At 44.8% G+C, this 25,495-nt stretch overlaps 1 pseudogene; it reads right to left on the reverse strand.

The window, feature by feature from the left end:
- Window positions 1-9,374: 9,374 nt before the first annotated feature.
- Window positions 9,375-9,493, reverse strand: LOC126189730 (5S ribosomal RNA; annotated as a pseudogene).
- Window positions 9,494-25,495: the final 16,002 nt, after the last annotated feature.

The following is a 25,495-nucleotide window of genomic DNA, read 5'->3' on the forward strand; positions in this document are numbered from 1 at the left end:
GGTGCCATTGGTTACACGTCTCGGTCGCCTCTTGTTCGCATTGACTTTGAACAGTGGACGTTATATTTCAGATGTGGCTCTACCCTTCATTCTGCGAAACCCAACATTTCAGCAGGATAATGCACGACTGCATGTTGCAGGTCCTGTACGGGCCTTTCTCCACAGAAAATGTTCGACTGCTGCCCTGGCCAGCATATTATCCAGATCTCTCACCAGTTGATAACGTCTGGTCAATGGTGGCCGAGCAACTGGCTCGTCACAATACGCCAGTCACTACTCTTGATGAACTGTGACATCATGTTGAAGCTGCATGGGCAGCTGTACCTGTACACGCCATCCAAGCTCTGTTTTACTCAATGCCCAAGCGTATCAAGGCCGTTATTACGGCTAGAGGTGGTTGTTCTGGGTACTGATTTCCCAGGATCTAAGCCTCCAAATTGCATGAAAATTTAATCACATGTCAGGTCTAGTATAATATATTGTCCAATGAATATCCGTTTATCATTTGCATTTCTTCTTGGTGTAGCAATTTTAGTGGCCAGTAGTTTAGCTTGTGTACGCGATATTACTGTTATCTGTATACGTGCTTATCGTTATTCCATGACTTTTACACCTCAGTATATAACGTCCGCTTCCTATAGTTCATCCGCTACAGTAGACAAGCGTCTGGGGTCCAGTGTTTCATTTTTGTCTCAGCATTTCCACTGTTTTTTTATCATCTTCATCAGCTGCTGCACACGATGGTTTGAGATAAACTCTTTATCCCTATCCGAAGCCGACTGTGTCAAAACTGCTACGCTGACATCCCTAAATTTATCGGACTACTGGTGGTGCTCGTCGTGGCGTCTCTGATGTATTCACGGTGGTGCGGTAAACAGTGTCATTGTGCAGCGGACAAGAGTCGGCGGCGTTGAAAAGCCTCGCTCTGCCGTGTCGCCACGCCGGCTACCGTGGCGCCCGCGGCGGTGACAGGCCAAGGTGCCTCGCCGGTATCTGTGTTCATCGCGAGCCGCTGGCCGCCGTCGTGCCACCTGTCCCCGACAGCGGCCGTCGCCGCCAGTTACTCGCCGGCGCGCACTTTGTTTACTTCTTCTGCCCGGTGCTCCCCGCCGCTCCTTTCACGCACCCACGCCCACCCGTCGTAAAGCATCTTCGCTGCCGGCTCGTCTCCGAGGATTTCATCATCTCGCACAATGTGAGTCATTTCACGTTACGGCGAGCAATACGCTGAAGACTCCGAGGTGGAAATACGACGTCTCGGATCCTGCCACACCTTCTCTTTGCTCGTGCAGCCGTCCGCAGCAAACGCACGGAACACAGAGCAGTTCTCTGTTTACGACAGCAGCAACTATTCCTCCGATTCCAAGCTGGCAGTGACATTCTTTGTGGTACCACCCTTACCTTTTCCTCTCAGTATGCGTTTAAAATACGATGACAAGCATATAGAAGAGACTGGCAGCGTTAAGGTCTTTTGATTACAACTTGATTATAAATTCAATTAGGAAGAGCACACTACAGAACTCCTGAAGCGCATAAACAAATCTTCTACGTCTACGTCTAAATTCCTACTCTGCAATTCACGGGCGGCCGGGGTGGCCGAGTGGTTCTAGGCGCTACAGTCTGGAACCGCGAGACCGCTACGGTCGCAGTTTCGAATCCTACCTCGGGCATGGATGTGTGTGATGTCCTTAGGTTAATTAGGTTTAAGTAGTTCTGAGTTCTAGGGGACTGATGACCTCAGAAGTTAAGTCCCATAGTCTCAGAGCCTTTTTTTTTTTTTTTTTTTTTTTTTTTTGCAATTCATTCTTAAGTGACTGGCATAGGGTTCGAACCCCCTTCAGGTTACTTCTTACCGTTCCACTCCCGAACAGTACAGGGAAGAAATAACGACCTCATAAATCTTTGTGTGTGAGCTGTGATTCCTCTCTGTATATTACGATCATCTGGGTGTCAATATTTTCGAATTCGGAGGAGGAAGTTGGTGATTGAAATTTTGTGAAAACATCTCGCCGCAACGAATAAAGCCTTTGTTTTAATTATTGCCACATGAACTAGTGTATTATATCGGAGACACTGTCTTCGCTAATTGTGATAGTAAAAAACGAGCTACCCTTCTTTGAAGTTCGCCGGCCGGTGTGGCCGTGCGGTTCTAGGCGCTACAGTTTGGAACCGCGTGACCGCTACGGTCACAGCTTCGAATCCTGCCTCGGGCATGGATGTGTGTGATGTCCTTAGGTTAGTTAGGTTTAAGTAGTTCTAAGTTCTAGGGGACTGATGACCTCAGATGTTAAGTCCCATAGTGCTCAGAGCCATTTGAACCATTTTTTTCTTTGAACTTCCTCCTGTCCTTTGTCAGTGCTATCTGCACTAATGTTCTGTGAATAAAACGCAGTCTTTGGTTCGCGTTACTCACAACATTATCTACGTGATAAAATGTCATGTGACTAGGACCTCCCGTCGGGCAGACCGTTCGCCTGGTGCAAGTCTTTAGATTGGAAGCCACTTTGGTGACTTTTGCGTCGATAGGGATGAAATGATGATGATTAGGACAACACAACACCCAGTCCCTGAGCGGAGAAAATCTCCGACCCAGCCGGGAATCGAACCCGAGCCCTTAGGATTGACATTCTGTCACGCTGACCACTCAGCTACCGGGGGCGGACATCTATGTGACAATGCCACTTTAATTTATTCGTACTTGTAATCTCTAGGTACTTAGCTGTATTGGCCTTTAGATTCGTGCAATTTATCGTGTAACCGAAATTAAGGGATTCCTTTTAGTGGTCATGATGATGATCTCACATTTTTCATTATTTAAGGTTAGGTGCCACTTTTCTCACAATACAGATATTTTGTCTAAATCATTTAGCAATTGCTTTTTTTCTGCTGCTGTCTTTACTAAACGGCAAATGACACCATCACCGGCTAACGATCTAAAATGGTTGCTCAGCCTGCCTACTACATCATTTATGTAGATTCAGGACAGCATAGGGTCTATAACACTTCCTTGAGGAACGGCAGATATCACTTCTGTTTTACTCGATGACTTTCCTTCAGTTATTACTAACTGTGATCTTTTTGACAGGAAATCATGTATCCAGTCGCACAACTGAGACGATATTCCATAGGTACTTAGTTTGATTAGAAATCGCTTGTGATACATGGTGTCATTTGCAATGCGGATGTTATCAACCATAGACGGTATAAAAAAATAAAAAATGCTAGCATACTTCGCTTATAATATAATATAATATAATACACTTCCATAATGTCATACGGGATCTTTTTTTGGGTGGTGGAGGGGGGTAGCTCGTCAAGCCAAGTTAAAGCTTCCGAGACCAAAAAACGGTAATATGATTTATTTTGGAGTATAGACACAAGAGCGTCGTGGAGAGGCCTGTTCAAGGAACTGGGTACACTACCTACCGCATCTTCATACACTTACTTCTAAATGAAATCTGTGATGATATATATCTTCCAAACCAACATCTCAGTTCTTAGAATCAGCAGTAGAAATAAGAATTATCTACACAGAGATTTGAAGTCAGATCAAAAAAATTAATTTCTGGCTAAAAAGACGATCGACGACCTGATTGAAGAAAACATGCAGAAGGAATGAGTGCCCACTCGAAACGAAACACCACGTAGTGCATCAGATTCCTAAAACTGAAGTGAGCTAAACAAAACAGACATGAATAATGACTCTGTGATTGAGATAGCTGTCGGCCAAGTCTAGCAATCTACACATCCAAATTCTGCTGGCCAACATGTACGTACAGTGTGCAAAATTTAAGAACTGAAATAACTTTGGCATGATGTGTCAATGCTGGTCGTATCATGCGTAATCAGTACCTTTGAATAAAAGTGTATTTTCTGTTCGTCTCATTGCTTATTCTTTCAGTTATCTTCTGATTGTAATGTAGCATTAGCACGCTGGATTGGCATTCGGGAGGACTACGGTTCAAAGTCGTGTCCGGCCGTCCTGATTTAGGTTTCCCGTGATTTCCCTAAATCACTTCAGGCAAGTGTCAGGATAGTTCCTTTGAAAGGACACCGCCGATTTCCTTTCTCATCCTTCCATAATCCGAGCTTGTGCTCCGTCTCTAATGACCTCGTAGCCGACGGGACGTTAAATACTAATCTCTTCTTTCTTCCCCCTGTAATGTAGCAGTTCTGACATAGAAAGTTTCATCGAGCTGTGTTACTTGCCAGTGACACATCATGCAAAAGTTACTTTCTTCCATGGGTTTTGCACACCAGAGTAGTTCAGCTGTGCATACTTATGTGTGTGTCGTGTTACGCTCTCTTCTGTGTCACAGAGAAATCGACGTACGTAAAGTGCCGACGCAGACATAATTAAGGGATAAAGGAAACCAACAGCCACAGGACGCAGTATTCGTGATCACGGCTGCTTTTTCTGCTCGAGTTTGCCTTAATGGAAGAGGTCCTTTGTGTAGTGTCAACATCTTTATTCGGGCATTATTCTCAATAAAATCCTGCTTGCTCCTTTACGAAGGCTACTGCGCCTCTGTCCGTCTTCGTTGTGCCGCATCTTTTCTCCTCTTTGTAACAGCCGCTAGTTCTTGTAAGTGATGCTCTGGCGGTATTTCTTAAATTATTTCAGTCCTGTCATCGTTTCGGAACTGGTGAACAATTTTCCATTTGGAATCCTCCTATCGGGAACTGTTATAAATCAAACTTATCGATTGCAGCTTTCTCCTAGTGAAGTTGAACTTTGAAAGAAATTGAATTCCCGGAATCTGCTGTTTTATACTGGTGTTCAAGAGGAACCCTTTACGAAGTCCCCCTCCGGACGTTTAGATTTGGACTTGGTGTATTCTAAATCGCTTCACGCGGATGCCGAGGTACTACCTGTGAATAGGTTCGGCCGATGACATCTATCTCTATTGACCACGTTATCGGAGCGACGCTAAACTCTAATCTTCGATCTTTAGAAGCGGCCACATAACAAATCCCGGATGAATCTTTCGTCCTATAGAGGAAAGCGCGATGTTTCGACACTTCATGGTAGATTAAAACTATGTTATCTGTTTCGAGACTCGAACCTTCTAAGGGCATGCCCGCGGAAGGCAAGATTCCGCGTTCTGGTCCAGATTCGGCACACAGTTTTAATATATCAGGAAGTTTCCAAACAAAACAACGTATTTGGTAGCTAAGTTTTCTGATTTGGCCATACAATTTTCTTTGGCGCTTCTCGTGAGTTATGCTTTGGATCACAACCTCCGTCTGTTATAAACGTTGTGTGGTAGACTAATCTGTCCTTAATTAGTGAGTCAGAGGGAAAATGAGTCAGACCGCCTCCAAACATGAATTCCGTCACAGCAAAGTGTTCATGCCTGTCGAGAAGAAAGTTGCTTAAGCAATGCCTGCCAATTCTGGGCGACAGCCAGAACTCCGATATCGATTGAGAAAAGCCTGACACCCAACAGCTTGTATAATTGATGAAGACCAACTTGTATAATTAATAAAGCGTCCATGTTTTTAGGCAGTCTCGGATCACATGGATCCTAACCGCTCCCACTGTTGAGGTATCCATTGGCTGGTAGTATATAAGTGATCAAGTGCTATGATTTTACCTCTTTTCTGCTAATATAGTGGTGGTGTGTAGAAAGAGATGACTTGAATGTCAGTACTGAGTACTACTGGCGCTTATAAAGCAGTATATTGGTATGAAACAGTGTCCTAGGATTGAAGAAAAAGTTTATGCCATGGCACTCTGCAGCAGTATGTTGGCATGAAACGTTGTCCTGGGACTGAAGAAAATGTTTCTGCCCAGGAATTATATGCAAATGAGAAATGCAGAAGTAAATGAAAACAATTCGGATATGGTGCTACAGTAGATGTTCAAAATAAACTGAACGGATATAGACTAAATGAAGAAGAATTAAAAAAATATATGCGAAGAAGTCTGTGGAAAGCCTTTACTGGAACAGGCGATATCATGGTTGTCTATGTGCTAAAGTATCCAGAAAGACGTTTCGTTAATAACTATGTGAAGATGAAATTAGCAGAGTTTAGGATGAGATGTAGAAAGATATTATTCAGCCAAGAGACACCTGTAATCGAGAAAACAACAATACACCACAGTAGGTTGAAAGTGCTATAATTTTATTCAGTGCTTCATTATTAGTTTTGTACGTCACCGGTAGCTGAATTGTCAGCGTGACGGATTGTCAATTCTCTGGGCCCAGGTTCGATTCCCGGCTGGATCGGGGAATTTTCTCCTCCCAGATACTGGGTGCTGTGCTGTCCTCATCATCATCCTATCAATCTCATCGACTGCAGGCCGCCGAAGTGGCGTCAAATTGAAAGACCGGCACCCGGCGAACGGTCTGCCCGACGGGGGCCCCCAGCCATACGGTTAAATAAAAATTATTATTTTAGATTCCGTCTTTTGCCTCTGATCTTTAGTCCTGCTTTACCTCAGTGTAACTGCTATCCGGTGCACAATGATCACTGTCGTTGTTTCTTATAAACAGACTTCCTATAATGCTCGAGAAACGTGTGCTGATGTTATTCTGGCACTGCTAATATACGACGATGACTATTGATGCTTCTTTTCGTGGTGTAAACCTATGTTTTGCAACCCGGTCCTGATAGATGAGCGTTTGGGTTCTGGGATGTTATGCACCACCTAACTAACTGTCTGCTTGATGTTGACCAAGAAATCGACATTAGATAATGGCGAAGAATGATTGCAAATAAAATGCACTCTACGCAGGAAAATAAAAGTTGTCATACAAGACATTTAATGTGGCATGTCCAAATATATCAAAGAGTTAATTTGCTGTCCCGACGATGACACTGAGACTGTGAGTTAGTTTGGAGATCCGGCCTTAATGCACACAATCCTTTAGTGACTGCTTTCCGCAACAGTGAAAGTGTTTAATTTATCTACGACACTGATGTCGCACTTCCTGCATTTCTTTCTACTGGCCGCGCGGGATTAGCCGAGCGGTCTTAGGCACTGCAGTCATGGACTGTGCGGCTGGTCCCGGCGGAGGTTCGAGTCCTCCCTCGGGCATAGGTGTATGTGTTTGCCCTTAGGATAATTTAGGTTAAGTTGTGTGTAAGCTTAGGGACTGATGACCTTAGCAGTTAAGTCCCATAAGATTTCACACACACATTCTTCGTACGGTAGAAACTGCTTTCAGCAGCGCCAAGAGACCCAAACTGAAATCTTTTAACGTAAAAAATACGAATGATAACAACATCAATTGCTCTATTTTCAACTTTCATGCATTCAGTGACAAGATACCAAAGTACAAGCCAACGAAACAAATTCTGTTGTACTTAATGTAATGTGTACGAGAGAGTCATTAATGGTAACCCAAATACGTTCTTTTATCCGTATGTTTAAGAACTTGATGTTACTCCACACAGTAACCTTGATAGAAAAACATTCCAAATGTTGTCACTGCTGAAATTCAATAGTAATGCAGTCAATAACTGCAAACAGTGTGTGTCAAATAACACAGCCTTACAGAAATTATCAGTTATGAACGTTCGTGTCCAAAGAGAAACGTCACATTAACAAATGATAGTTAAATGTACACATTTTTATCTATTCAAAGAGGTAATATTTGCACTAGTCTTGTAGCTGCAACAGTCATTAAATGTTTTTATTTTCTTCTTACAATTTTTAAAGGTTTTCAGGACGCACGATCGCTTCTGCCAAACGTAACTAAGAACAGAAATGCGACGGCCATTTATCATAAGTCTCCTCTTGCAAATTATCCTGTTTACACACAGGAATTTGTTTAGTAGCGCAAACATGTAGGTTAAGCAGAGGAAACAGCATGGCAATAAAGCAATTGGGCCTTCATGACATGGTGAGGGGTCGTTATTAAACGGAGTATAGATGAGGTTTTCATATTTAGAAGATTTATCACATTGCATTGGTAAACTGTTAAAAATTTTAGTATGGGTAAGGGTACTAACAAATAATTTATACGAAAAATTACGTTATAGATGTCACTGTTAATAGAAAAGCTTTAAATTTTGTCCACCATACTACAGTCTCCGATATGTAAAAAAATTGCAGAATGAAGATCTTCGAATTGCCGGTTTGTTTACGGATTTAAAAATGTCTCACATCAGCTACTTTCAATAAAAATCGGTAGTTATTCGTTATCGGTAATAAATGAGAAGGCCATGTGCGTTAAACCGGAAGAATTACCTGATTTGCGAGTTATGCTACTCACGCAATTACCGTAGAGAACGACAACGTCTAAAATGAAAACCGAAGTTTGTCGACATGACTTTCACTTCCAGATTTAAGTATCTTTGAATTTTTAACATCCTATTAGATATAATGGGTTCCACAAGGTATCGTCTTGTTAATATATTAATATATACATATGGAAATTGAAGTCAAAAGTAAATTATTTATGATTTTGATAGTTTTATGCCTTCTATAAATAACTAAAAAGGTTATATTAAATTTTGACGTATACTTGGAAGCAACATACGTTTCTTGCAAACTAAAGTAAAACTTAAACTGTCGCATCTGTCTGTAATGGTTTATATTGTGCTCTGATTCCGATTCGTCTGTCCCGGGTTCGATTCCCACCCGAGTTGGGGATTTTCGCTGCCCGGGGACTGGGTGTTTGTGTTGTCCTCATAATTTCATCATCATCATTCGTGACAGTGGCTAGACTGGACCGTGTAAAAACTGGGACTTTGTACGGGCGCCGATGACCGCGCAGTTGAGAGCCCCACAAACCAAACATCGATTCGTCTGTAGTGTGAAAATGGAGTAAAAATTCCAAAAGCACAAGCTGTATGAAATAAAATTGCCGAGCACTAATATGGGCTACTTTTTAGGGTTGGATTTCTTCAAGATTCTCCACAATTTTACAGTTATATACTGAGATTTACAACGTTCAGGTTCTGGTGCCGTTGAATGCAACTTAAGTATCGTACAAACAAACACCGTCCGAACAGGTCTTGAATGCCCAGCGATATCGAGGGCTGCCGTGTCATCCTCAGCCCTGAGGAGTCACCGGATGCGTTTACAGAGGGGCCTGTGGTCAGCACACAGTTCTGCCAGCCGTTGTCAGTTTTTGTGACCAGTGTCGCTTCTTTTCAGTCAAGTAGCTCCTGCCGGCCGGGTTGGCCGAGCGGTTCTAGGCGCTACAGTCTGGAACGGCGCGACCGCTATGGTCGCAGGTTCGAATCCTGCGTCGGGCATGGATGTCTGTAATGTCCTTAGGTTAGTTAGGTTTAAGTAGTTCTAAGTTCTAGGAGACTGATGACCTCAGAAGTTAAGTCCCGTAATGCCCAGAGCCATTTGAACCATTTGAACCAAGTAGCTCCTCAATTGGCCTCTCAAGGGCAGAGTGCAATCCACTTGACAACAGCACTCGGTAGACCCGGACGGTGACCCATCCAAGTGCTACCCAAGCCCAACAGCGCTTAACTTCGGTGATCTGAAGGGAACCGGTGTTAGAACTGCGGCAAGGCCGTTGGCACTTAAGTATCATACCAAACAAAAATAGGTTAACGGGTTATTGAACACGAACTACATTGTGTAACCTGCAATTAAATCTGATATATTGTCAATGATCTCAGAAGGTATACGTTGAAATGAATAAATTAGAAAGTCGTCGATAGCATGATACTTCGTAATGCTCTGTCTGACATGCGCACTGCAAAAAGATTGAAATTGTGAGGAGCCCCCTCTCTTTGAAAACGTCATACAGGCGGCTACCCTAGCTCATATTAACACAGACGATCGCAATTGAAACATTACCGTTATGTCAGTTTTGATTTTCATACGTTACAACCATTAAATATAATGAATACTAGCAGCACAGCTCACTGAAGCCCAAAGTCGTGCAAGATGCGCAGTAAACGGTAAAGGACGGGCGGAATTGAACTCCTTAATTTCACGCGGTAATCGTTTCGTGCGTCTCTCATCAGCGCGGGGGCGTGAAACAGAACCAATTACCTCTTTGTAAATTTATCTCCACATGCATCATTAATTAAAATTCCGGAAAGCGTCAGGATCCAACGCCGTTTTCACAGCCGGACGCAAGTTTCCGAGTCCCGTTACGTACTGAGGTGCGGCCTACGCCTGGACGTGCTCGCGAGTGTGCTGTGACAGACAGGGAGGGGCCGCTGTCTGGCTGTCGTCATCGTCGACAGATCGTATCACGTCACACCGGCGGCTGGGAGCTGCAGGGCTTTGGCCGGCTCTTCTCTCTGACTCTGGTCCTCAGCAGCCCCCCCCCCCTCCCTCCCACCACACCTCTTCCTCGTGAGCATATGACTGAAGACCTGAAGACGCCCACCAGGACGGTGAATGATGTCTCTTACTTTCGTTGTCAAGCATCGGCTAGTCTGATTTAGGTTCGTTGGCATAGCAGATGAAGTGAATATTACCGAACCAACAGTTTTCTTAAATCGTGGTTGCTAAATAAAACAGAGAAACTGATAGAGCCGACCTCGGGGAAGATCAATTTGGGCTCGGTAGGAATGTAGGAACACACAATGCGATGCTGACCGTAAGACTTAGATGGGCTGAAGAGAGGTGAACTTATGTCTGTAAAGCCTCCATAAGTGATGCAACGCCAATTTCGATTGAAAAAATGTGGAATTTGTTGTGGGACATCGTGGACTATCCCGCTTCAGTCCCTATAGTTTCATGACGTTCCGATAGGTGGCGACGCTATACATATCGCTCAAAACGGCGACTGTAACTGAGGTGCAGAGAGCTGTCACTGAATTTCGTTTGGCAGAAGACCAGAGCATCGCAGTATTCATAGGCGCTTGCAGAATGTCTACGGAGACATGGCAGTGAACAAAACCACGGTGAGTCGTTGGGTGAGGCGTCTGTCATATCGCAAGACGGTCGCACAAACCTGATGTCTCCCGTGTCGACTAGAGATGGGGGATCCGCTCTTGAACTGATTCATAGAGTTGAATCTTTCAAAGGAGTGAACAATCAGTGATTCAGAAAAAAAGAACGGTAGCTCCAAACGTTTCCCATGGCAGAGAGAGAGAGAGAGAGAGAGAGAGAGAGAGAGAGACGGAGCATATCAGCAGCGCCTCTGCTGGTCACAGCACAGTGCACACCACACAACACAGCCAGCGCCAGCCTCTGCCCTGCTTCTACCTTGGCTGCCTGCATTGTGCAGTGCCCCATTGGATTTTGTGTTTCACATATGCCGTGCCGTCTCTGAGCGTCGTCTGCCTGCGCGCAGTGTCTGGCGCAGCTTAACTTCGCATCGCACTCTGTCGGCGATCGTTTCAGTCGCACGTCCTGCCCTCTGGGCAGTTGATGCGAGCAACAGGACAGAGAGCCACCTAGCGGATAACACAGGAACTACTTGCAACAACCTGCTCGCAAGGGAATGGACGATTTGTCTCGGAGCGGGTGAGTTCACCGTTCCCCCCTCCCTCGGAACTCGCCCGCTCAACGCTCACCCCACCGTTCTCGACTCTAGCCAGAGCGTTGAGCAAAGCAACTCAGGTGTCACTCTGGTCTCTGCGGTCTTAGCTCACGCAGTAATACAGCTCGCGGCTCGACCTGCTCGACTCAGTGCTTCTGCATCGGAGTTCATCTCTACTGGATATTGTTCTTCGTAGTAATACCGCTATGTATATTACATTATTATGTTATGTATACATCATTTGTTTTTATTTTATTTTTATTTGTTTAAACTGATCAGATTAGGTTCCTGACGACTCCTCTTACTATAGGATTTTTATTATGGACACTCGAATTTACGCTTTAATTACGAGCGAACCGATAAACGTATCGCAAAATGTGATACACCAATATTTTCCTTGTTTTATTCTGCGTAAGGCTATATGCAGCACTTTCGTTTTACAGTCAAATAAAAATTTTTATTCTTATTCTGGTACGGATTTTGCGATTTTAGGCGTCTTCGGAAGGAAACGTTCACTTTAAAAATATATGGCTTGCGATGTATTTGTATGAGGTTAATGAAATTTTAATACATTATAGCCAAATATATTGTTAATGTAAATCTCAAGTTACAACATTTTCTGATCACCCAAAAAACCACGATAGCGCAAAATAAATCAATAATCAAAAACTTTGTCATATCGTGGAAATTTCAATAAACAATACAAAATTCTTACTCATTATCTGTGTTACTTCAAAATAGGATCAAATAAGATCAAAATACAGGTATAGTACTGGAATAAACCAAGTTTAAAGGGCAATGTGCCTTCCATTTATTTTCTATTGTAAATGAGTGGTGAGTCATGAAAAAGAGCTAATTCATTTCAGGGAGTGAACAGTTCTGATCCGGTCTCTGAAAAGAACAGTTTTGCCCATCTCTAGTGCCGACCGGACGCAGACAGCTGTGAAACTGAAGAAACGACGTCAGGGTATTCACTGCCACAAAAGTGCAAACGAAGTTCTCCTTCGTCATGACAACCCAAGGCCTCACACAAGTCTGTGAACTCCGGAGGGGCTCACAAAATTTTATTGGACTGTCCTTCGTCATCCACCCTACATCCCGGGTCTCTCACGTTCCGACTTCCATCTGTTTGGTCCAATGAAAGATGTACTCTGCAGGAAGCAGTACTTGGATGACGGATGACAGACACGATGGCCCCGACGTGGACCAGTAGAGTGGTACCATGCAAACATACTGGCCCTCCCAGTAAGGTGGAGCAAGGATGTCTCACTGAACGGAGATTGTGTTGAAAAATAGGATTTTTAGACAAAAGTGTGGGGAATAATATGATGTATTGGATCCTGAATAAAACTAATCTGCTTTGAGAAAAAAATGTGTTGCTTTACTTATTGAACGCCCATCGTAGATTTACAGATGGTTGTTCACTGGAATACATCCTTCGAAATTTTGAAGGCATCAAGGATAAAATACAGACAGCCAAAAGTGATCTACAGCTAGTACAGAAAGCAGACTGCAGTTACAATAGCCGAAGGGCATGACAGGGAAGGATTAGTTCAGAAGGGAGTCACACAAGGTTACAGCCTATCTCCGTTATTATTCAATCTGCTAATTGAGAAATCAGCAAAAGAAAACGAGGAGAGGCGATTAAAATTCAAGGAAAAGAAATAAAAAAATTGCGGTTTTCTGATGACACTGCACTTCTCACAGAGACAGCAGAGGACTTCGAAGATCAGTTGAAAAGACGTTTAAAATGAACGTCAGCAAAACTAATATAATAGGAATGGAATGTAATCGATTTAAATCAGGCGATGCTGAGGGAACTATTTCAGGTAAGGGCACACTGAAAGTAGAAGATAAGTCTCGCTATTTCGGCAGCAGAATAACTGACGATGGCCGAAACAGACTGGCAACAGCAAGAAATGCGTTTCTCAAACCAAGAAATTTGTTATCTCGAATACAAACAAGTGTTAGGAAGTATTTCCTGAAGGTATCTACGGTGAATGTAGCCTTATACGGAAGTGGAACGTGGACTATAAATGGTTCAGACAAAAACATAAGCTTTTGAAATATAGTGTTACAGAAAAATTCTGAAGATTGGGTAGCTACATGAGGTACTGAATGCCACTGAGAAGAAGGGAAGCCGGCCTCGGTGGTCTAGCGGTTCTGGCGCTGCAGTCCGGAACCGCGGGACTGCTACGGTCGCAGGTTCGAATCCTGCCTCGGGCATGGGTGTGTGTGATGTCCTTAGGTTAGTTAGGTTTAAGTAGTTCTAAGTTATAGGGGACTTATGACCTAAGATGTTGAGTCCCATAGTGCTCAGAGCCATTTTTTTTGGAGAAGGGAAACCTATATCACAATTTGCCTAAAAGAAGGGATCGGTTGGTACGACACATCGTGAAGCATTAAAAATGATCAGTTTGGTAACAGTGGAAAGTGTGCTGCTGGGGGGGGGGGGGGGGGGAGGGAGGAGTTAAAATTGTGGAGTGAAACGCTACATGTTCAAACAGATATAGAATGCGTACTCATGCAGAGGTGAAGAGGCGCATACAGAATAAAATAGTGTGGAGAGGCAAACCAGCATCCGGGCCACAACAGCAATTGACGTTTAGTTATTAAGTTGCGAAGTTGTCGAGACAAGTTCTGCCTGCAGAGGAACCCCTGCTGTTCTTCATCTACATAAACTATTTGGCAGACAACCTGAATAGCCCACTTAAAGTGTTTGCCGATGATGGCGTCGTTTATTGTCCACTAGAGTCATCAGGAGATCAAAACGAATTGCGAAATGATTTAGAGAAAAATATTCATATAGTGCGAATAGTGGCAATTACTCACTAAACGATAAAAAGTGTGGGGGTCATGTGCTAAAAACCGTTAAATTTCGGTTACACAATAAATCACAAATTTGAAGGTGGCAGATACAACTAAATGCACAGCAGTTAAGGTTACGAACAACGTAAATTGGAACCATTGCACACAAATTGGTGTGGGGAACGCCAACCAAGAAACGAGTTTTATTGACAGTAGATTTAGAAGATCCAACATAGTTACTAAAGAGACTGCTTACACTACCCTTGACAGACGTATTCTGAAATACTGATCTACTGTGTGGGATACTTACAAGACAGGATGTCAGGACAACAACAAAAAGGCAAAAATGAACAGCCTGTTTTGTATTATCACGTATAGACTATCAGAGACATGATAAGTGAGTTGGGGTGGCAATCTTTTAAAACAAAGTCATTTTTCGTTGCGCGAGAACGTTTACAACACTACGATCACTTACTTTCTTCTCCGAATGCCAAAATACTTCGTTGATTCCCACCTAATGGAAATTAGAGTTCGCGCAGAAAGAATCAGGTGTACATTTATGTGATTGCAGTTCTCGGCATATTCCAGTGAGGAAATCGTACCGGCTTATCAGACGAGTGATGGCGTCGTCTTGCCGCAATGTTTCGATGAATCAAGCGAAGATGATGGACACGAAACTTATCGAAATGTTGCGACGTCACCAACACTCGGCGTATCACCCTAGTGGATTTTATCATAGGTGTACATTAGGTCGGAACTGTAGGGAAATAAACTGAAAGCGCTTGTATGAACCATCTGATAAACAAGTCTGAACTGCTCGTAGAAACTGAAGCGCCAAGGAAACTGGTATAGGCATGCGTATTCAAATACAGATATATGTAAACAGGCACAATAGGGCGCTGCGGTTGGCAAAGCCTATATAAGACAAGTGTCTGGCGCAGTTGTTAGATCAGTTACTGCTGCTACAATGGCATGTTATCAAGATTTAAGTCAGTTTCAACGTGGTATTATGATCGGAGCACGATCGATGGGACACAGTATCTACGAGGTAGCGATGAAGTGGGGATTTTCCCGTACGAACATTTCACGAGCATACCGTGAATACCAGGAATCCAGTAAAACTTCAAATCTCTGACATGGCTACGGCTAGAAAAAGATCCTGCAAGAACAGGACCAACGACGACTGAAGAGAATCGTTCAACGTGACAGATGTGCAACCATTCCACAAATTACTGCAGATTTCAGTGCTGGGCCATCAACAAGTGTCAGCGTGCGAACCATTCAACGAAACATCATCGATGTGGGTTTTGGGAGCTGAGCCGGTTGTTGTGGCCGAGCGGTTCTAGGCGCTACAGTCAGGAACCGCGCGACCGCTACGGTCGCAGATTCGAATCCTGCCTCGGGCATGGATGTGTGTGATGGGGACTGATGACCTCAGAAGTTAATGGGATGGGGACTGATGACCTCAGAAGTTAAGTCCCATAGTGCTCAGAGCCATTTGAACTTTTTTTTTTTTTGAAGCTGAAGGCCAACTCGTATACCCTTGATGACTGCACAACAAAAATCTTCACGCCTCGCCTTGGTCCGTCAGCACCGTCATTGGACTGTTGATGACTGGAAACATGTTGCCTGGTTGGACGAGTCTCGTTTCAAATTGTACGGAGCAGATGGACGTGTGTGGGTACGGAGACAACCTCATGAATCCACGGACCCTGTATGTCAGCAGGAGACTGTTCAAGCTGGTGGAAGCTCTGTAATGGTGTAGAGCGTGTGCAGTTGGAGTGATATGGGACCCCTGATACGTCTAGATACGACTTTCACAGGTGAAACGTAGGTAATCATCCTGTCTGATCACCTGCATCTATTCATGTCCATTGTGCATTCCGACGGACTAGGACAATTCCAGCAGAACAATGCGACATTTCACACGTCCGGAATTGCTACAGAGTGGCTCTAGGAACTCTCTTCTGAGTTTAAACACTTCCGCTGGCCACCAAACTCCCCAGACATGAACATTATTGTGCAGACCTGGGATGCCTTGTAACGTGCTGTTCAGAAGAGATCTCGACCCCCTCGTACATTGACGGATCTATGGACAGCCCTACAGGATTCATGGTGTCAATTCTCTCCAGCAGTACTTCAGACATTAGTGGAGTCCATGCCACGCCGGGTTGCCGTACTTCGGAGTGCTCGCGGGAGCCATACACGATATTATGCAGGTGTACCAGTTTCTTTCGCTCTTCAGTGTAGATGTAAATCTACACTATTGGCCATTAAAATTGCTACACCATGAAGATGGCGTGCTACAGACGCGAAATTTAACCGACAGGAAGAAGATGCTGTGAAATGCAAATGATTAGCTTTTCAGAGCATTCACACAAGGTTTGCGTCGGTAGTGACACCTACAACGTGCTGGCATGAGGAACGTTTCCAACCGATTTCTCATACACAAACAGCAGTTGCCTAGTGAAACGTTGTTGTGATGCCTCCTGTAAGGAGGAGAAAGGCGTATCATCACGTTTGCGACTTTGATAAGGTCGGATTGTAGCCTATCGCGCTTGCGGTTTATCGTATCGCGACATTGCTGCTCGCGTTGGTCGAGATCCAATGACTGTTAGCAGAATATGGAATCAGTGGGTTCAGGAAGGTAAAACGGTACGCCGTGCTGGATCCCAACGGCCTCGTATCACTAGCAGTCGAGATGACAGGCATTTTATCCGCATGGCTGTAACAGATCGTGCAGCCACGTCTCTATCCCTGAGTCAACAGATGGGGACGTTTGCAAGACAACAACCATCTGCACGAACAGTTCGACGACTTTTGCAGCAGCATGGACTATCAGCTCGGAGACCATGGCTGCGGTTACCCTTGACGCTGCATCACTGGTAGGAGCGCCTGCGATGGTGTACTCAACGACGAACCTGGGTGCGCGAATGGCAAAACGTCACTTTTACGGATGAATCCAGGTTCTGTTTGCAGCATCATGATGGTCACATCGGTGTTTGGGGACATCGCGGTGGATGCACCCGTGACTCTACCCTTCATTCGATCCCTGCGAAACCCTACATTTCAGCAGGACAATGCACGACCACATGTTGGAGGTCCTGTACGGGCCTTTCTGGATACAGAAAATGTTCGACTGCTGCCCTGGCCAGCACATTCTCCAGGTCTCTCACCAACTGAAAACGTCTGGTCAATGGTGGCCGAGCAACTGGCTCGTCACAATATGCCAGTCACTACTGTGGTATCGTGTTGAAGCTGCATGGGCAGCTGTACCTGTACACGCCATCCAAGCTCTGTTTGATTCAATGCCCAGGCGTATAAAGGCCGTTGTTACGGCCAGAGGTGGTTGTTCTGGGTACTGATTTCTCAGGATCTACGCACCCAAAAGCGAGAAAATGTAATCACATGTCAGTTCTAGTATAATATATTTGTCCAATGAATACCCGTTTTTCATCTGCATTTCTTCTTGGTGTAGCAATTTTAATGGCCAGTAGTGTAAATATCGAAAATTCTGGATGGTTATATGCAAACTCCAAACTGGTTAAACTCCTATTTCTTAAGATTTCTGCAGGAAACAGCTTAGCTCCAGTTAGTGTTTGTAACCTGAGTGTTACGGAGAATTCAGCACACGGCCTAGGCAGAATACAGCAGTGTTGTGTGTGTGTGTGTGTGTCGCTGGCGCCATGGAGCGCTCCTCGCCGGCTCCGCTACCGAGCCAGACGTGCGGTGTTTTTGTGCAACCGCCCTCTGCTCTGCATGCAGCTGGAGCGCCGCGAGGGGCCTGTGAACTCCGCGGCTTCAGCCATTCTTTCTTCGCGGGAATCCGAAGAAGAAAACCACGAGCCCGGGGGGTGGGGGTGGAGGAGACACATGCGACGCTGCTGTTGATTTTTCACACGCGCCCGCTAAAAGAAGTGCCGAGCGCGGCTGGCCGGCCTGCCGGTGCTAAAAGAACCGGCGAGTAGCATGTGAGCACTGCGCCGGCGTGGACTGTGTGCGGCGCGGTGCGACGCGAGGTCGGCCGCGCGCCTGCGCACGTGCATCGCACGCTGCCGCCGGGGTCACTCCAAGGGCGCGCCGGGAAACTGCAGCGTCATCCGGAGAACACTGTCTGCCACTGTACCTGCTGCTCTCCTCCTCTCTACATGTGTGTGTGTGTGTGTGTGTGTGTGTGTGTGTGTGTGTGTGTGTGTGCGGCCTCGCGTCCGTTTTCCCAAGTTCACACTTTTTTTTATACTATTCTACACTGCTGACATGGAAGAATAGCAAATAAAGTAATTTTACTTATTGTGCATGTACAGTATAGTAGGAACAATACAATGATAAATTTGTAACGTTATTTGGGGGTAATAAGGCTGCAAAATTGAGCACACAGAGCTGCCAACTTTGGCAGCGAACAAGGGTTTTACGCGGCTGGACAAAGAGTCGACCTCAGCTTGCGTGACAGATACGTTTACAACACTCTTTGCTGTTTCAGCTGTACGAGGGGCGTTTGAAAAGTCCGTGCAAAGTCCGAGAGATGGCACCACCAGTGCCTACCATGGTCATGTTTAGTCAGTAGCAAAAAATGGTTCAAATGGCTCTGAGCACTATGAGACTTAACTTCTGAGGTCATCAGTCCCCTAGAATTTAGAACTACTTAAACCTAACTAACCTAAGGACATCACACACATCCATGCCCGAGGCAGGATTCCAGGATTCGAACCTGCGATCGTAGCGGTCGTGCGGTTCCAGACTGAAGCGCCTAGAACCGCTTGGCCACCCCGGCCGGCAGCCAGTAGCATCTTTGGAAAGAACGCACACCAAGTTTCGGCCATATTTCTTTGTTTTTGACATTCGTGTGAATCAAGGAAGTCGAGTGATTGTAAAAAAATGGACGGAAACGAATTTCGTGTGGTGATTAAACATTACTTTATTAAAGGCAAAACGCCTCAGGTGACTAAAGAGAAGCTTGATAAACATTACGGTGACATTACGGTGACTCTGCACCTTCAATTGGAACAGTTTATAAGTGGTTTCAAAATTTTCGGAGTGGCCATATGGGCACAAGTGATGCTGAACGTTCTGGACGCCCTGTGGAGGTTACGACTCAAGAAATAATTGATAAAATCCATGATAAAGTTATGGTGACTGTCTTTTGGGATTCGCAAGGGATAATCCTCATCGACTATGTCGAAAATTGTAAAACTATTACAGGTGAATATTATTCATCATTATTGGACCGTTTGAAAACCGAGTTGCAAGAAAAACGCCGGCGATTGCACCGCAAAAAAGTCCTTTTCCGTCACGACTTTGCACCAGCACACACCTCAGCAGTTGTGGTCACAAAATTAATGGAAATAGGATTCCAACTCGTTTCACATCCCCCATATTCTCCAGACTTGGCTCCCTTGGATTACTATTTGTTCCCCAATTTGAAGAAATGGCTGGTGGGACAAAAATTTTATTCAAATGAGGAGTTGATTGCAACAACTAATAGCTGTTTTGCAGACTTGGAGAATTCCTATTATTCGGAAGGGATCAACAAATTAGAACAGCGTTGGACGAAGTGTATAAGTATAAAAGGAGACTATCTCCAAAAATAAAAAAGGTGTACCCAAAACACGTAAGTAGTTTTTATTTTTGCACGGACTTTTCAAACGCCCCTCGTATGTGAGTTCGTGACCTGCTACGTCTGGTAAATGGAGTGGTGGTGTGCGTCTCTCTGGGCAACACATGAACAGACGTTTTCATTAGATGAAGGCGCTGGACAACGTACTGGCCAGGGTAAGGGTCCAATACCCTGTGTATCGAGTTTGGTCAGGATGTCACGGGCAACTTGCGGTATTATACTACTTTTTATTTGTCTCACGCCGACGGAGGTGTAGTGAGAACACAGCCGCGGTAAGCACTGCAAAACAAGAAAGCACATAAGCGAAAGCTCCTTCTTGGAGTGAGTTATTTGCAAGAACTATATGTAGTAGTTCGTGGTAATCACTGATTTTACACATATGCGTAAGTAGGCAGACGGCCCCAGTAAGGGACAAAAAATCTGAATTCACTCTGAAGTCGAACACTTACCATGTAAGATAATGGCAACAGCCAGTACCAAAGGCAACTGCAGTCTCCTGTGTAGAAGACACTTCCTAGCGATGCCTGAAGTACTCACTGGAGGCTCAACGTTCTGCGGTGATTGGCGGCGGTACGACGTCGACGACTCCGGCGGTTTGCTTAGCAACAGCTCTGATTAGTCGGCCACTAGTGTGGTCCGAGCGTGATTCAGAGGACTCGAGAGACCGTGGTTGTGCACCGATCTACTGCTGCTGCGCACGGATACGGTGAGGCCTTTAGCAGACACGTGGCATCCAGTAGGAAAATGGTGCCCTCAATCACAGAACTGAGGGTCGTGGAAGCGCCCTCTGTCATGAGTGGACCTGTCCGCAGCTCGTGGTTTAGTGGCTAGCGTTGCTGCCTCTGGATCTCGGGGTCTCGGGTTAGATTCCCAGCTGGGTTGCCAATTTTCTCTGCCCGGGGACTGGGTGTTTGTGTTGTCCTCATTCCATCATCATCATCGTCATCATTCGCGACGGTGGCTAGATTGTACTATGCAAAAAAATTGGACTGTGTAAAAATTGGGACTTTGTATGGGCGCTGATGACTGCGCAGTTGAGCGCCCCAAAACCAAACATCATCATCATTATCATCAGTGGACCTGGTGCCTCTCCTGGTGGCTGCCAGGCACTCCGTGGACAATAAATCGGCTTGTTCTTGTTCTCCGGAACGTTTATCAACATATCAGCCGAGAGCGGATCAGTGTTTAGCTTGCAGACGCCTGTATCTGTTGCGGCGGACTATACCAGTAGTGCCGGTCGCTGTGGCCGAGCGGTTCTAGGCACTTCAGTCCGGAATCACGTGGCTGCTACGGTCGCAGGTTCCAATCCTGCCTCGGGCATGGATGTGTGTGATGTCCTTAGGTTAGATAGGTTTAAGTAGTTCTAAGTTCTAGGGGACTGATGACCTCAGAAGTTAAGTCCCATAGTGCTCAGATCCATTTGAATCATTTGATACCAGAAGCGTGGCCACCCGTGGAACGCTAGAGTGTGGTTTGCTGCAGGTTGTTGTCTTGTAGGAGGCACACAGGAATGTTGTTGAAAGATAGCGTCGTGGAGACCTCGAAGATAGGGCATAACCAACGGGCTGGATATGTCAGAAATGTAAGTGCCGTCTGACGATAACGAATGCAGTACGGCATCGTTCGTTCTCCTCAGAGCCTCTGTACACGGATATGTCCATCATTATGCGTTAAGCATAAAAAGGACTCGTTTGAAAAGACCAATGGAGCAACTCCTACGGCCAGTGTTCTCGCTGGCGCACCACCGTCGGCGCGCCTCTCTCTGCTGCAGTGTTGAGGGAAGCAGCGTCAATGGTCGCCTTGCTGACATCCCGTGGTGCTGTCCGTGTGGATACTTGTCTTGGTGCAGGCAGGCTCATTTCATGAACCAGGAAACATGGAGAACGATATCTCTGTTCCCTCAGGCGCTGGTTCTTTGACGCCGTATAACGGCGAACCCACCGATTCCATAGTCACATGACAGTCGTGGGTTTTCACTAACACGAGCGGCAATATTGTGGAATGATAATCGGTGGCTGTCCAGAAAGTAAGTTCCGATTGATCGCGAAATGGAAACCACGTTGAAAATCAGAAATATATTATTTGTAACAGTTAGCTACGCCTTCCAGCTACTTCTCTATGTAGTCGGCGTTCTGCCTTAGACATTTGTCGTAGCGTCGTACCAACTTTCCAATACCCTCATCATAGAAGGCAGGCGCCAGTGCTCTCCGCCAGTTCTCTACACTGGCCTACAGCTCGTTGTCAGTGCCAAAATGTTGTCTTCATATCCAGCGGTTCATGTGAGCAGAGATGAAACGCAGAGGGAGACAAATACGGGCTGTATTGTGGGTAATCGAACATTTCCAATTGAGAACGATTCACTGCCCCTACAGAATGCGGCCGAGAATTGTCATGAAGAAGAAACCACACGACAGTTATGTAATGTTGGCTGCATAGCTTCAGGCGAAATTTCTCACCAGCCCCTCGTACTTGGCGGGAGACACTAATTTCTAGACATTTTTACGCGCTCACTGTGAGCTCAGAAATGAGAAGAGAGACGTGATGCTATCTAGGGTCATACTAGAGGCAGTGCCCAACACATCTGTGCAAAGCTTCTTCGGATTTTCATAGTCGTTTCCATTGCGCAACCGATCGGAACTTACTTTCTGGACATCCCTCGTACGTTTTTATTCGCACGAGACAAACGCGAACTTCTCAAAAATAAACGATATTCAGTTACGCTCCACTCCTCACCCCACAACCTTCCCTTGTTTACAGAATTTAGATGGCATTACTCTGATGTGCAGTTGTGCTGAAATCCGAATAATGTGCTTTGCCAAGCATATATGACAATTTGGTTGCAACGGCCAGCACTGTGAAATTTATATCTTAAATAAACAAATAAAATTTGCAGCTATCAATTATCTTTGTAATTTTTAGATTAATATTATAGAATTTAGAAGTGTGATATCTACGTTACTAAGCAAGGTATGAAGCTGGAATCGCATCGGGGGGAGGGAGGGAGGGGACAGAGTTTCAAATCCTGTCCAGCCATTCAGATTTATTTTATTCTGTGGTTTCCACAAACTGCTTAAGGCGAATATATGGATGATTTCTTCGAAAGTGACATTCTCGATTTCCTTTCTCAGACTTCTCCAAACTTGGCGCTTGCTGAACCGTATCTTTCTTCTTTCATTCCAATATAATTTAACTATACAGAAGCCAGGAAGGTTCATATTGAACTTGAGAAACTCCGAGCATGTGAAATGTTACCGTGACAGAAAAAAAATCATTAAAATCCGGACATGCCTTTAAGATCTAACGTATAATTTAGTATGTGCTACTTTAATGTATAACATGAATGATTCAAGGCCCTAGCTATAGATTCTAAATTGGAGGTTTGCACAGGGTATTATTTAATAAGAAAGGTAGGTGTTTAAAAGAAATAATCTTTCGATTAACTCAGTAATTGATTCAATTAAAAACATATTTATTACAAACAGATAATAAATGAATATGAAATGATACACAAACTCTTTATACGGACTCTAACTAGTGGATCTGTTGATTTGCAGTGCTACTGGAACCAACAAGAAATATGCCCTACTGGGGATAGTAGCGTTCTGAAAATCATCCTCTTGATAAACCCAATGAGAAACAATGACTCTGGCCCTGACAGCTTTTGAAAAACTCATAGATTTACTCCAGTAATACTGGTCCTGAAAAGGGTGATCTTATCGATTTCTGCAAGCGCAGACCAAGTGCTTCTGATCACCATAACTCTTCACCGACAGTTGTGCAGAACAGCACCATCGTGCGAATGCGTTTGTGGTAGAGGACGAGAGTCACTCTGCTGTCGTAACAACTGTGGACCCCACTCGTCCGCCAAGACACACGCCGTTGTCCGTCTCCGATGTCCACGGTTGATATTCAGAAGATGTGCACAGTTCCACGTCTCCCTACGAACCCTAATCTATAGATGCTCCCAAGACGCGAATGTGGTGTCACCGCAAGGCACCACACCTGCTAGGTTGTAGGCTTCAAATCGGCCGCGGTCCGTCAGTACACATCGGGCCCGCGAGTCGCCACTGTCGACGCTAGCAGACCGAGCGCCGCCACTCGGCTGGTCTTACGAGACAAGCTAGCACGCTGGCCAGTTCTACAGCCGACTTTAATGGGAATGGTTCACTTGTTATAGCTTCAGAGATCTCATCTGCAGAGACGCTAGTTATCACAGCCTTCAGCTAAATCAGTAGCTACGACCTAGCAGGGGCCACATAGAGTTTATGCATTGACAATTGATCTATATGTGTGAAGCAATCAGAATCGTAAAGAAGTATTCGCAGTTCAGTCTATAACTGCACTTGTAAATATTATTGTACAAATTCAAGATCGACGTTCATCGCTGTTGCTGAATTAAAGCTAAGTATTTAATTGTCTTCCTGTCTACTAACTTTCTAATTACCTAAGATGTTCCATATACATCCCGTCAAGTATAGCTCATTGATCCTCACGTCAGCCTACGTGATCAACGCGTGCAGGTAATGGCCAAACCTCGTGATCAGACTAAGAGTCAAATTGCGTGACTCAACCGGGTCACCCTTTATCCAGGAGGCCCATAGTTCCGCCTCATACATAACAGCGAATACCTCCATCTCTTTCTGGCCACCTCCCATATATTAACCTGTCTTACGCCCTCTATTTCTTCCTGTCTAAAAGGACATGCCCGCCAATAGCGGAAAACGCATACACAGCTATCCAATAGCGCGGTTGCATCAAGCACACAAAATCCCACCAAGACAACGCACCATGATAAAACCCCAGGAGCAATACAATACGCCCTTACACTTCTAAGAAACTATCTTCATGACGTCACTGACATATTTACCAATGACATATTTTCGCATCCAGCAGCTCGCCTCGCATCAGAGGTCCTCTGAAATTTGAGGGCTGTTCATGAGGCTAGGCCATTATTTTCTGCAAGCCGTGTTTCTTTTGAAAAGTGTAAGATGGTTATCTTCAAAGGACTCTCTCCAAGACGTGAGACAGTGCCACTCTCCCTGCAAGAGTTACTTGCCGTCCTCAGTTTGGCCTCCGGACAGGGCTCAGTTGTAAAATGCATAATAGTCCGCTACGTCCGCCTCCCTCTCCCTTCCCCATACCCACCTACCATTGGCTGGTCCCGGCATCCCGATTTTCCATGGAGACAACACCTGAGATTCCAACCTGGGCTGACTACAAGGGGCATACATTTTCGCTGCATTCGTTGCCCTACCAGTCCCAAATGTCATAGTTACAGCAATACTAACCATTGTGTTTGCAAGCAAATGGCAAGTTAATCGTTACAAATAGTGCAGGAAGTTAGCGTTTTGGTAAATAAGCGATAACTGTGAGAAAAGATTTTTCTTTTCCTTCTTTCTTCAGAGAGAAAGTGATTAAAATTTTGTTAATGCATGTTGTAAAGGATAAAGAACATGAAACTACATTACAAAGTAACAAGATAATAAATGTCGTGTGACTAAAATAGACGAAGCAAACAAATGCTGTAATTTATTGCATGACATAATTCATCGTCATTCATTTGCAAAACCATATAAATTAATAAAATTATTCACCAGTAAATAACATGGAACAGTTGATAACGTACTTTTAAAATTAAATGCAAGTAATGAGGACG

This window comes from Schistocerca cancellata, chromosome 5 (assembly GCF_023864275.1).
Source record: "Schistocerca cancellata isolate TAMUIC-IGC-003103 chromosome 5, iqSchCanc2.1, whole genome shotgun sequence".
NCBI classification, from domain to species: domain Eukaryota; kingdom Metazoa; phylum Arthropoda; class Insecta; order Orthoptera; family Acrididae; genus Schistocerca; species Schistocerca cancellata.